Raw genomic sequence first — 12,363 nt, forward strand, 5'->3', positions numbered from 1 at the left:
TACTAACCCATCCTCATCCTCTGTCACCCAAGCAGAGACTGGTGCAAAGTCCACTGCAGCTGCCAGAGTGGCTAAAGCTGCCTCCTTGTCCACAGCTATTCCTGCCATAGCCCCAGCATCAGCCATGGGGGAGTCAGCTGGGTTATTTAAACACAGCATCAGTCACTTGCTCCTTGACGATGCACAGCCATTACTTGATTCAGACGTTGATTCTGAGGTTGAAGAAGGCAGGAACATGAGCCTACAGAGAGGGGAGAACACTGGTACACAAATTGGCAATAATGCTCCTCCAGCCTCAGTGTATTACCAAGTTGTCTCCGGTGGTAATGAGGATGGAGGAGATGATGATGAGGTCATTAATGCGATTTGGGTGCCAGACAGAATTCCATCACATTGTGGAGCTGTTATCTCCATGCCCACTTCCCACAGCTCAGCTGTCTGGGACTTTTTTAGCACATGTGCAGCTAATGGAACTGTTGCAATTTGCAAACTTTGTATCAAGTACATCAAGTGTGGCAAAAACACCAGCCATTCTCATGCTTGATAATTTAACCTCCCATCACTCATTGGCAAGAGCACCTGAAAACCACACAAAAAGGCTGCAAATCTGTTACTCCACCTTGCTCACCTCAGTCTGCCCCCACTTTACCTCATGACCTCTCAGCAGCATCCACTGACAGGGATTATGTATAGTGCTGGGTGTCCCAAGTCCTTGGAGCACATCTGCCAGCAGCACATCCCCAGCTGTAGACTATGGCCGGCAAATTTCTCTGCCCCATCTGCTATAGAGGAAAAAAAATACAGTTATTCCCACCCCTACAATTTCTACCTTTGCGTTTGGTGAATTCTGCCCCTTCTCTGAATTTGCAGAATGTGCTGTACCACAATGGCAGGTTCCCAGTCGCTATTTATTTTCACGTAAGACCATTCCAGCTCTGTAACATCATGTGGAAGGCACTGTTGTGGCATCATTGGGCAAGGCAGTCAGTCTATGTTTTTGCTGATACGTGTTCCAGCAAGCATGATCAGTGATGACATATTTTGTTCATAGCACACTGGGTAACTTTGCTTGCAACTCGGAAGGATGCAGGACAGGGCTCAGTACTGCAACTTGTTGTGCCCCCAGGTCACCATACAGCTAGTGGTGGTGATGCCCGATTTGTCAGCTCTACCCCTCCTCCTCTTCCTCCGTCTCCATGCCCTCCTTTGCTGAATTGTCCTGTGAATCACAAGTACCCCCTAAGTGTGCAAGGGCCTATTCAATGAGTCAAGCTAACAGGAGCCATGCAGTGCTTCAGCTGGTGTGTCTATGGGACAGGAAGCAGAGATTCATGCAGCTCTGCAGGGACAGACCCAGAGGTGGTTCACGCCATGCCAGCTGGAGCCAGGAATGGTGGTATGTGACAATGGCACGAACCTCCTGTCCGCCCTTAGACAGGGAAAGTTGACACGTGTCATGCTGAGTGTATTATAGCTGCAACACTGTGCCAGTTCCCACCCAGTTTTGGGTCCCAGTGACCCATCTATAACCATTTTCAGATACAGGCGCAAGCCCCTTTAACTCTTTCTAAACTGCCTGAGTTTTTGGACATGTTCAGGGAAGATCAAAGGATAATATTTTTCAGTGTCCTCCCTTTAGTAGCATAGACAGACCACACCTGCTGAAACATAGGTAGTTGGGCAAGGGATCTGCAGTAAGATAAGTTGCCAAGCACTATCAGAACTGGCATGTAGGAGAGTAATAGAAGGCAACTTCTCCAGATGACCCAGCTATTTTGGGGAGTCCCTCCCTGATTGTTATCAGACTACTCCAGTTCTAATGGGGTGGCCCCTTGTCTTCAAATCTTGGCGCCCTCCAGCTGCTTGCAGTGAAGACCGCTCATAAGAAGTGCAGGGGAACCGCCCCACTAATCTATGCGCCTGGCCCCTTATCTCCATGCAGAGTGCCGGATGCATGGATTTCAATGTTTTTTTTTTAATTACATGATTAGAGCTTAAGGCTCTAATTGGCTTCAAAAAGAGCAGGCTTGGGGTGCAAAGCACTGCACCCTGAGCCCACCCACTTGTGTGACATTAGTGAATTAATATTCACTAATGTCTTCCTGCTCCTCCCCCTGGCCAATCAGGAAGCGGGTCCCAAGACCTGATTGGCCAGGAGTCCTAAGACCCGATTGGCCGGGATTTCTTAAGACCTGATTGGCCAGGACGAGAAACGACTGCCGGGACTTGGCAGGAGATGCAGGGAGGGAAGCTGCTGAAGCCATAAACTGGATGGGGTAAGTGCAGGGCTGGCAGGTAGCCTGGCAGAAGCGAGCAAATTTATGGATTGAGCGACTGGGGATGGTGGAGTGAGGGGTCCAGGTTTGTTTGCCTCCCCTCAAAACAATTGAGCACTAGCCGCCACTGGCTGCTTGCCTGTATTACAGAAGGTATCCTCGACTTCATTGAGAGAGATGCTGTTTGTCAGGGTAATCACTAGGGATGAGCCGAACACCCCCCGGTTCGGTTCGCACCAGAACTTTCGAACAGACCCCAAATTCGTACGAACTTTAGAACCCCATTAAAGTCTATGGGACTCGAACGTTCGAAATTAAAAGTGCTAATTTTAACGGCTAATATGCAAGATACTGTCCTAAAAAGGGTTTGGGGACCTGGCTCCTGCCCCAGGGGACATGGGTCAATGCCTAAAATGTTTTTTAAAAATAGCCGTTTTGGCGGAAGCACTGATTTTAATGATGATTAAAGTGAAAAAAAAGTGAAATATTCATTTAAATATGGTGCCTGGGGGGTGTCTGTAGTATGCCTGTGAAGTGCCACGTGTTTCCCGTGTTTAGAACAGTCCCTGCACAAAATGACATTTAACTGAAATAACATCATTTAAAACTGCTTGCGGTTTTAATGTTATATCTGGTTCCTGCAATATGGTTGAAAATCATTGAGAAAAATGGCATGGGTAGCCCTCCCTGCCCATTACCAGCCCCTTTGGGTCTTGTACGCATATTAAGGGGAACCCAGTACCCATATTAAAAAAAGGAAATGCGTGTGGCCCCCAGGCCCTATATACTCAGAACAGCAGTATACAGGCGGTGCAAACAAGACAGGGACTGTGTAGGTTTGTTGTGTTAAGTTGAATCTGTTTGTAATTTTCAACTGGTACATTTTTAAAGTGTAGCTCCAGTCAAAAAAACTATTTTTAAGCTTTTTAGAAAACATAGGGAAGGGTTATCTCTCCTGTATAATTTGTTTTGTTGTAGATCTTTTTTCATCTCACTTGTTGTTGTCTCCTTCCGTTTGCAAGTAGGAGATGTTTGTAAGTTGGATGTTTGAAAGTAGGGGCCTGCCCTATATGCTCTGCAGAAATGGCGGAACAAGGTGTTGGTTTTGCCACAACATTGTAAGCCCTCAAAGTGACTCTTGGTGGGCGCTGGAGCGCCCTGCTGTGAACGATTATATCAAGAATTGTAATTACATGCCATTGTTGAACAGTGGTAGAAAAATTGACCTTTGGTGGTTGTGGTGCTGGTGCCACAACACTATAAGTCCTCACAGTTACTCTGGGTGGGCACAGGAACGGGCCCTCCTGTGAAATATTATATCAAGAATTGTAATTACATGTCCCTGTTAAACAGGGGCAGAAAAATTGGGCCTTAGGCACTGGTGCTGGTGCCACGACACTGCAACCTCTCCCATATACTCTAGTTTTATTGCAGGAATTAGCCCTGCTGCAAAGCATTGCATCAAAAATTGTAATTAAACGCCCCTGTTATACAGGGGCAGAAAAATTGGACCTTAGGCACTGGTGCTGGTGCCACCACACTGCAACCTCTCCCATATACTCTAGTTTTATTGCAGGAATTAGCCCTGCTGCAAAGCATTGCATCAAAAATTGTAATTAAACGCCCCTGTTATACAGGGGCAGAAAAATTGGGCCTTAGGCACTGGTGCTGGTGCCACCACACTGCAACCTCTCCCATATACTCTAGTTTTATTGCAGGAATTAGCCCTGCTGCAAAGCATTGCATCAAAAATTGTACTTAAACGCCCCTGTTAAACAGGGGCAGAAAAATTGGGCCTTAGGCACTGGTTCTGGTGCCACCACACTGCAACCTCTCCCATATACTCTAGTTTTATTGCAGGAATTAGCCCTGCTGCAAAGCATTGCATCAAAAATTGTACTTAAACGCCCCTGTTAAACAGGGGCAGAAAAATTGGGCCTTAGGCACTGGTTCTGGTGCCACCACACTGCAACCTCTCCCATATACTCTAGTTTTATTGCAGGAATTAGCACTGCTGCACAGCATTGCATCAAAAATTGTACTTAAACGCCCCTGTTATACAGAGGCAGAAAAATTGGGCCTTAGGCACTGGTGCTGGTGCCACCACACTGCAACCTCTCCCATATACTCTAGTTTTATTGCAGGAATTAGCCCTGCTGCAAAGCATTGCATCAAAAATTGTACTTAAACGCCCCTGTTAAACAGGGGCAGAAAAATTGGGCCTTAGGCACTGGTGCTGGTGCCACCACACTGCAACCTCTCCCATATACTCTAGTTTTATTGCAGGAATTAGCCCTGCTGCAAAGCATTGCATCAAAAATTGTACTTAAACGCCCCTGTTAAACAGGGGCAGAAAAATTGGGCCTTAGGCACTGGTGCTGGTGCCACCACACTGCAACCTCTGCCATATACTCTAGTTTTATTGCAGGAATTAGCCCTGCTGCAAAGCATTGCATCAAAAATTGTAATTAAACGCCCCTGTTAAACAGGGGCAGAAAAATTGGGCCTTAGGCACTGGTGCTGGTGCCACCACACTGCAACCTCTCCCATATACTCTTGTTTGATTGCAGGAATTAGCCCTGCTGCAAAGCATTGCATCAAAAATTGTACTTAAACGCCCCTGTTAAACAGGGGCAGAAAAATTGGGCTGATGGCATCAACCAGAACCAGAAATGTTCCTCCAACATATCAGTGGAGGAGGAAGAGGATAGACAATCAACATAACAGGACAGTCACTCAGCATCAGCATAGGCAGTCTTGAAGGGATGTGATATTTCAAAAAAAATTATTCTGTTACATCAGCTTCAGGTGCTTGGTAGCTGTGGGTGATCCAAGACTGATTCATCTTGATGAAGGTCAGTCGATCAACTGATTCGGTGGACAGGCGCACCCTGTGATCGGTAACAAAGCCACCAGCAGCACTGAAGGTGCGTTCCGAAAGAACGCTGGATGCAGGACAGGCCAGTAACTCAATTGCATACTGTGCAAGCTCTGGCCAGTGATCCATCCTCAAGACCCAGTAAGCCAGAGGATTTTCGGTGGGAAAAGTGTCCAAGTCTGACCTTGCCCCTAGGTATTCCTGCACCATGTAAATCAGACGCTGGCGATGGTTGCTGGAACCGATCATACCTTGGGGCTGCGGACTAAAAAATTGTCTGAAAGCATCAGTCAGACGGCCACCTTCTCCACCGCTCCTTCTGACCGATGCCTCAGCAACACGTTGTCCAGGACCAGGAGTTTGTAACCTCCCAGTCTCTGGGAACGCGTTGCACAGACCTTTCTGCAAGGCCTCCCGGAGATGTCTCATCCTCTGCTCCCTCTGCGATGGCAAGATAAGGTCGGCAACCTTACCCTTGTACCGTGGATCAAAGAGAGTGGCCAGCCAGTAATGGTCCCTCTCCTTGATCCGAAGAATACGAGGATCCTTCCGCAGGCTTTGCAGGATCAGGGAGGCCATGCAGCGTAGGTTAGCTGAGGCATTCGGTCCGGAGTCCTCTGGGTCACTAAGGACAACATGATCCGCAGCTACCTCCTCCCAGCCACGTACAAGTCCACGGGTTTCTTGGGACTGTAAATCATCCCTACAAGACTGCTGCTGCTGCTGATGCTGAGTGCCAGCCTCCACCTCCATGCTGACACAATCATCCTCCTCCTCCTCTTCCTCCTCCTCATCCTCTTCCTGTGTGATGGGTGGCACAGCAGGAACACTGTCTGGATGAAGGGGGCCTTGACTGGCAAGGAAGTCCTCCTCTTTCTGCCTCTGTTCTGCCTCAAGTGCCCTGTCCATTATTCCACGCAGCGTATGCTCCAAGAGGTGGACAAGAGGTACAGTGTCACTGATGCATGCACTGTCACTGCTCACCATCCTTGTGGCCTCCTCAAACGGTGACAGGACAGTGCATGCATCCCTGATCATGCCCCACTGGCGTGGTGAGAAAAAACCGAGCTCCCCTGACCCTGTCCTGGTGCCGTAGTCGCACAGGTACCCATTGATGGCCCTCTGCTGTGTGTGCAGCCGCTGCAGCATGGCCAACGTTGAGTTCCACCTGGTGGGCATGTCACATATAAGGCGGTTCTTGGGCAGGTTCAACTCCTTTTGGAGCTCAGCCAGCCGAGCACAGGCATTAAATGATCGGCGGAAATGCACACAGACTTTCCTGGCCTGCTCCAGGACATCCTTCAAGCCGGGGTACCTGCCCAAGAACCGCTGCACCACCAGGTTAAGGACGTGAGCTACACAGGGCACATGGGTCAGTTGTCCCTGTCGGAGGGCGGAGAGGAGGTTGGTGCCATTGTCACAAACCACCATTCCTGGCTTAAGCTGGCTTGGCGTCAACCACCTCTCGGCCTGCCCCTGCCGAGCTGACAAAACATCCGCCCCAGTGTGGCTCCTGTCCCCCAAACAAACCAGCGCAAGCACGGCATGGCATAGTTTTGCCTGCGTACTTGCGTAGCCCCTGGAACGCCTACGAAGCACCGCTGGTTCTGAGGACAGAGCACTGGAAGAGGCCATGGAGGAAGAAGAAGAGGAGGGGGTGGAGGAGAGAGGTGTGTCACAACCAATAGTAGCATTTTGGAGGCGTGGTGGCGGAACAACCTCCAACACTACTGCACCTTGTCCTGCATCCTTCCCAGCTGCCAGAAGAGTGACCCAATGGGCCGTGAAAGACAGGTAACGTCCCTGTCCATGCCTGCTGGACCATGAGTCAGCGGTAATATGCACCTAACAGCTGACCGCCGTGTCCAGCGAGGCAAGGACATTGCCTTCCACATGCCGGTAGAGAGCCGGAATCGCCTTCCGTGAGAAAAAGTGGCGTTTGGGGACCTGCCACTGAGGAACCGCACATTGTACAAACTCACGGAAGGGGGCCGAGTCTACCAACTGAAAAGGCAGCAGTTGAAGTGCTAGCAATTTAGCCAAGCTAGCATTCAACCGCTGGGCATGTGGATGGCTGGGAGTGAACTTCTTTCGCCAGTCCAGCAGCTGGGGCAGGGACATTTGCCTGCTATAATCGGACGTGGGTGTACCGCTAGCAGAGTTCCCGGAAGCACTTGGCTGTGACACACCTAATTCTACACCTTCATTCCTCTCAGAGCAGGTTTCAGAGAGGACTGAAGGTCTAGTGGGGTTGGAGATGCCAGCTGATGAGGAGCAAGGAGAGGTCCGCTTTGTTCTTTGTTGTGGGTCTTTGAGGTACGCTTGCCAACGAGCTGCATGGCAGGTCAACATATGTCTGGTCAAGCATGTGGTGCCCAAGCGGCTGATGTTTTGGCCACGCTTTAGACATATGTTGCAAATAGCAGCGGTGCCATCTGATGCACTCGTCTCAAAAAAGGCCCACACCTAAAGAACTTTTAGAATAACGCGCAGAGGCAGCGCCCTGCACAGGCGGAGCTCTGCGGTGTGATTCAGTCGGTGTGCTGCCCCTAAGCTGGCCCCCCGGAGGGCATCCTGCCTCGTTGGACATGTGCCTCCTCCTCCTCCTCCTCCTCCTCTCTCCTACCAGGCACCCACGTGGAGTCAGTGCCCTCATCATCCCCTCCCTCTTCATCGCTGTAGCAAACCTGGCAATATGCTGTAGCTTGTGGAACATGACTGCCAGATTGCTGTCCTTCTTGAGCATCCCCTCTCTCTGCATTCACACTACTACCTTCCTCTAGCTGAGTGTCATCATCAGAGCCTACAAAACACTGGGCATCCTCCTGGAGCATGTACCCAACACTGTGCTAAAAAAGTTCAGGAGACTCCTCAGGAGGACGTGGTGGGTCTGGGGAAGGAGTCACTGATGATGACATTGAGACGAGGGAAGACGATACGTTGGCAGCTGCTTTGCTAGTACCCTGAGACTGGGTGAGAGAGGATGAGGAGGATGAAGCGGGCTTGGTCATCCACTCTACCAAGTCGTTGGCACGTTGCCGTTCAACATGTCCAGCTGCCTAAAAGAAGGACAAGCGTGTCCCATGGCCACGTGCTGATGACAATGCACCGTGTCCACGACCAGCACTGTTGTCTCTAGACACAGAGCCTGCTGGCCCTCTTTTATCGGCTCGCGCCTGTCTGCCTCTCCTTGCTGGCCTTCCAGACATGGTAATGGCCTGAAGGGAGTTGGGTAAAACAGCAGCTGGGTAGTGTATATTGTGCTGGAGGCACACAACACCCACTAACTCCTGCAGATGCCTTTATTATAGAACACCAGAGATAAAGGGGTATACTGTAATGGAGTCACACAACACCCACTAAGCCCTGCAGATGGCTCTATTAGAGAACAGCAATAAAGGGTAGATACAGGTGTATATTGTGCTGGAGGCACACAACACCCACTAACTCCTGCAGATGCCTTTATTATAGAACACCAGAGATAAAGGGGTATACTGTAATGGAGTCACACAACACCCACTAAGCCCTGCAGATGGCTCTATTAGAGAACAGCAATAAAGGGTAGATACAGGTGTATATTGTGCTGGAGGCACAAAACACCCACTAACTCCTGCAGATGCCTTTATTATAGAACACCAGAGATAAAGGGGTATATACAGATGTATACTGTGCTGTCCTGGAGGCACACACAACTTCCAATAACTCCTGCAGATGGCAGATGGCTCAAATAGAGAAGAGCTATGTAGGTGGATATAGCAGTGTGTACTGGGTACAGAGCACACAGACAGCATGCACAAGCTCCTAACACTACTGACTGCAAGCTCTATTATAAAAGATAGATCACTAGCTATATAGGTGAGGTGAATATAGCGGTGTATACTGCGATCAGGGCACGCAGACAACAACCACTACAGAAGAGCAAGATCGAAAATCGGCCGATAACGATGGGTGTATACTGTGTTGAAGGCACACAGAACACCCACTAACTGCTTCAGACACCAACACACTACACAAGGCCGCCGCGCTGGCGGCCTTATATAGTGTGGGGCGTGTACTACACAGCCTGAGCTATGATTGGCCACAGGCATCCTGCCTGTGGCCAATCATGGCTCTCCTCGCTGTTGGCGCTGTGATTGGCCAAGCATGCATGGTCACAGTGCATGCTTGGCCAATCATGAGCCAGCAATGCACTGCGATGGCGCAGTGCATTGTGGGCCATGAGCGCCACACGAATTTAGTGCGAACGACCCATAATGTTCGGAATTCGCCGAACGCGCGAACAGCCGATACTTGAGTCGAACGTATGTTCGACTCGAACACGAAGCTCATCCCTAGTTATCACATGTACCTGTGTTCTGAATTGTTTTACTGAACTAGTGATTCTCAGCTTGTCTCTGTTGCCGTGCAGCCACTTGTTACACTAATTGAGCCACAGAGATATTGTGAAAAGTCCATGCTTGTGGAGCTTTCATAATCTGTTTTTCACTCCAGTGTAGACTTGTTCTTTGCCATCTTGGACCTATTTTGCATTATTGAGTCTGTCTCTTGTTTGGTAAAGTGCAAGTTCTAGTTACGCCTTGTCTAATCATTCAGCTGATTACCTATTTTGTTTAGCATTTAATCAGCTGTATCATACAGACATCATTTTAAACTAGGATTATTCTCCTGTTTGTAATAGGAGCATGCAGCATTTGTGAGAGACGTTAGCATTCATTAACATACTTGAGAAACTGATGTCCCATTGTGACACGTTAGCCAAAGAAATAAAGAACAATATTTCATATATGTTCGTTGCAAGTCAATCCTTTTATAGATTGAAAAAAAAAGGATTTCCTGAAAAGATAAATATATATGTTTTAAACAGGAACTGTGACCAGGCTTTGGGCATTTAATATATACACATTAAGTAGAAATAAGCTTTAAAATAAGCCTTCACTGACCTCCAAAGCTGCAGACACTATGGAGGATTCATCCTGAAGCAAAGCTATAAAGTTGTTCAAAAGGGGATAAAAGGGTTGATTTAATAAAGGCAAATGTACTGTGCACTTTTGCAAGTTCAATTGCTCCAGTCTTTAGCTTCACTTAAAAAGAACAACCAATCACATGCAAGGGAAAAAAAAAATGCACATCATTGGATGGTGGAAGTCAGCTCTCCCTCATTTACTAAGCTCTAGGGCAACTGCACTTTCAGAGTGCAATTGCATTTGCAAAAGTACCCAGTCTATTTGCCTTTAGTCAACCTCACAGTGTTACACTCTCCAACCTCCCAGTGCTGCTGAGCTGTGTTTATATTATGGATTCAAAGGCTGTCAGGCTGCCAAGCCACTGCTGGGAGGGGGAAGCAGAGTGTTATGAGCTGCTGAAATGAAACTGAAAGTATTTTGGTGTAAAATGTAAGGATGAATTACTTGATAGTGTCTGCAGCTACAGAGGCCAGCTATAGGTTTGTTTTAAAGCTTATGCACTGCTTGTTGAAGTCAATTGTCAAAAAAATGTGAGCTGCACAAGAAGTGCCCTGATACCAGGTATTCAGCATAGTTCAGAGAGAAGATTAGAGGAACTAATACCTAGACACGTGGGTATAAACCTTCTTTTGCAGCTTCTGCATATTGGCAACCGAGTCTTTGAATGTTCATAGTAACTCCACAGTTCTAATCTAGAGTTTATCTTTTGACTGTGGCATAGTCCACAGGCATGAGATTGACATGAGACGTGAGGACGTGGACCAATGCAGCTGAGAATGGGTGTCTGTCATATTATCTCTTTCGCCTGCTTATTGTTCAATTCTACCAGCAAAATAAGCATGCTAATATAACTGTAGGGATACAATGCAGGTAGCTAGGGGTGATTACGCATACCTTTACATGGCTTTTAATACCCTAGAAGCCCAACATTCTGGGGTGTTCTAATATGCACGTTCCAACACAATATTGAGAGCTGGCCTGTGTCTATCTATCTGCAAAATAAAGGATTGCAATGAAGTGTAATGCCGCGTACACATGATTGGACTTAGTCCGGCGGACAAACTGTCGGACTTTGCAGCGGAGGTCCGCCGGACTTTTCAAACTAGCGGACCTGCCCACACACGACCGGACTTTTCCATCGGACTAGGTCTGGCGGACAAACCGCCGGACTATGGTGGGAGTCCGCCAGACTTTTGAAATGAATGGACTTGACCACACACGGAATAAAAGTTTGTTCATTTTGAATGTGGCTCCAGGTAGACGGGACTAGCGAAGGAAGTCAATGTAGCTGCCTCCATCAGCGAGATTGACACCTCGCTGGCCCCGCCACCTGGTATGGACTTAAAGGGGAAGCCCTATGCCGAAAAAAATGGCGTGGGGGTCCCCCAAAGTCCATACCAGACACTTATCCAAGCACGCAGCCCGGCCGGTCAGCAAAGGGGGTGGGGACGAGCGAGCGCCTCCATCCCTCCTGAGCCGCACCAGGCTACGTGCCCTCAACATGGGGGGTGGATGCTTTGAGGAAGGGGGTGCCCTGCAGGCCCCCCACCCCAAAGCACCTTGTGCCCATGTTGATGAGAAAAAGGGCCTCTTCCCGACAACCCTGGCAGTTGTTTGTTGCGCTGTGTGCTCGGATAAGGGTCTATTGCCGCCGTTCGCCCGGCGGACTTCCGTGTTTTCTGTGTAAAAGAACTTTGACCTATGATGACACATCCATCATGGGGTACAGGACAGCCAATTGAGACATTACAGCCCATGGACACTTGGACATTCCCCCTAACTTATAAATACACCCGATCCGGCGGCCATTTTACATTCTTTCTTCTGTCACTATAGGGAGAGGTTGCTGTGTGGAGCAGGGAGAGATAGCAGTGACCCAAATCGCTAGCTATTTGGTGCACAAAAGATCTTTTCAGGGCTGGTATAGGTGTTAGGTGTATATAGGTTTGCTGTGCTACTGATTGTTGCAGCAGCCTGAGTGTCTTTTGTCAGTTTAGAGAAAGGGACATGACGGTGTAGGGACAGTCAGTTTAGTCATTAGCTGTTACTATCAGGTCCACAAAAGTGCTATTCCAGTTATTGTTCCAGTAGCCTCTGTTTTGTCAGTTTATATAGGGACAGGCAGGAAGCAGTGTGTGAGGCAGTGAGGGTCAGTTTAATCAGTAGCTGTTACTATATTAGGTCCACAAAGGTTCTTTTCAGGACTGGTATCAGTGGTATGGTAATAGGCTTATACACGTATAAT

The sequence above is a fragment of the Lithobates pipiens genome, unplaced genomic scaffold, assembly GCF_037356315.1.
Source record: "Lithobates pipiens isolate NorthernLeopardFrog02 unplaced genomic scaffold, aLitPip1_a1.2 Scaffold_19, whole genome shotgun sequence".
In the NCBI taxonomy this organism is placed as follows: domain Eukaryota; kingdom Metazoa; phylum Chordata; class Amphibia; order Anura; family Ranidae; genus Lithobates; species Lithobates pipiens.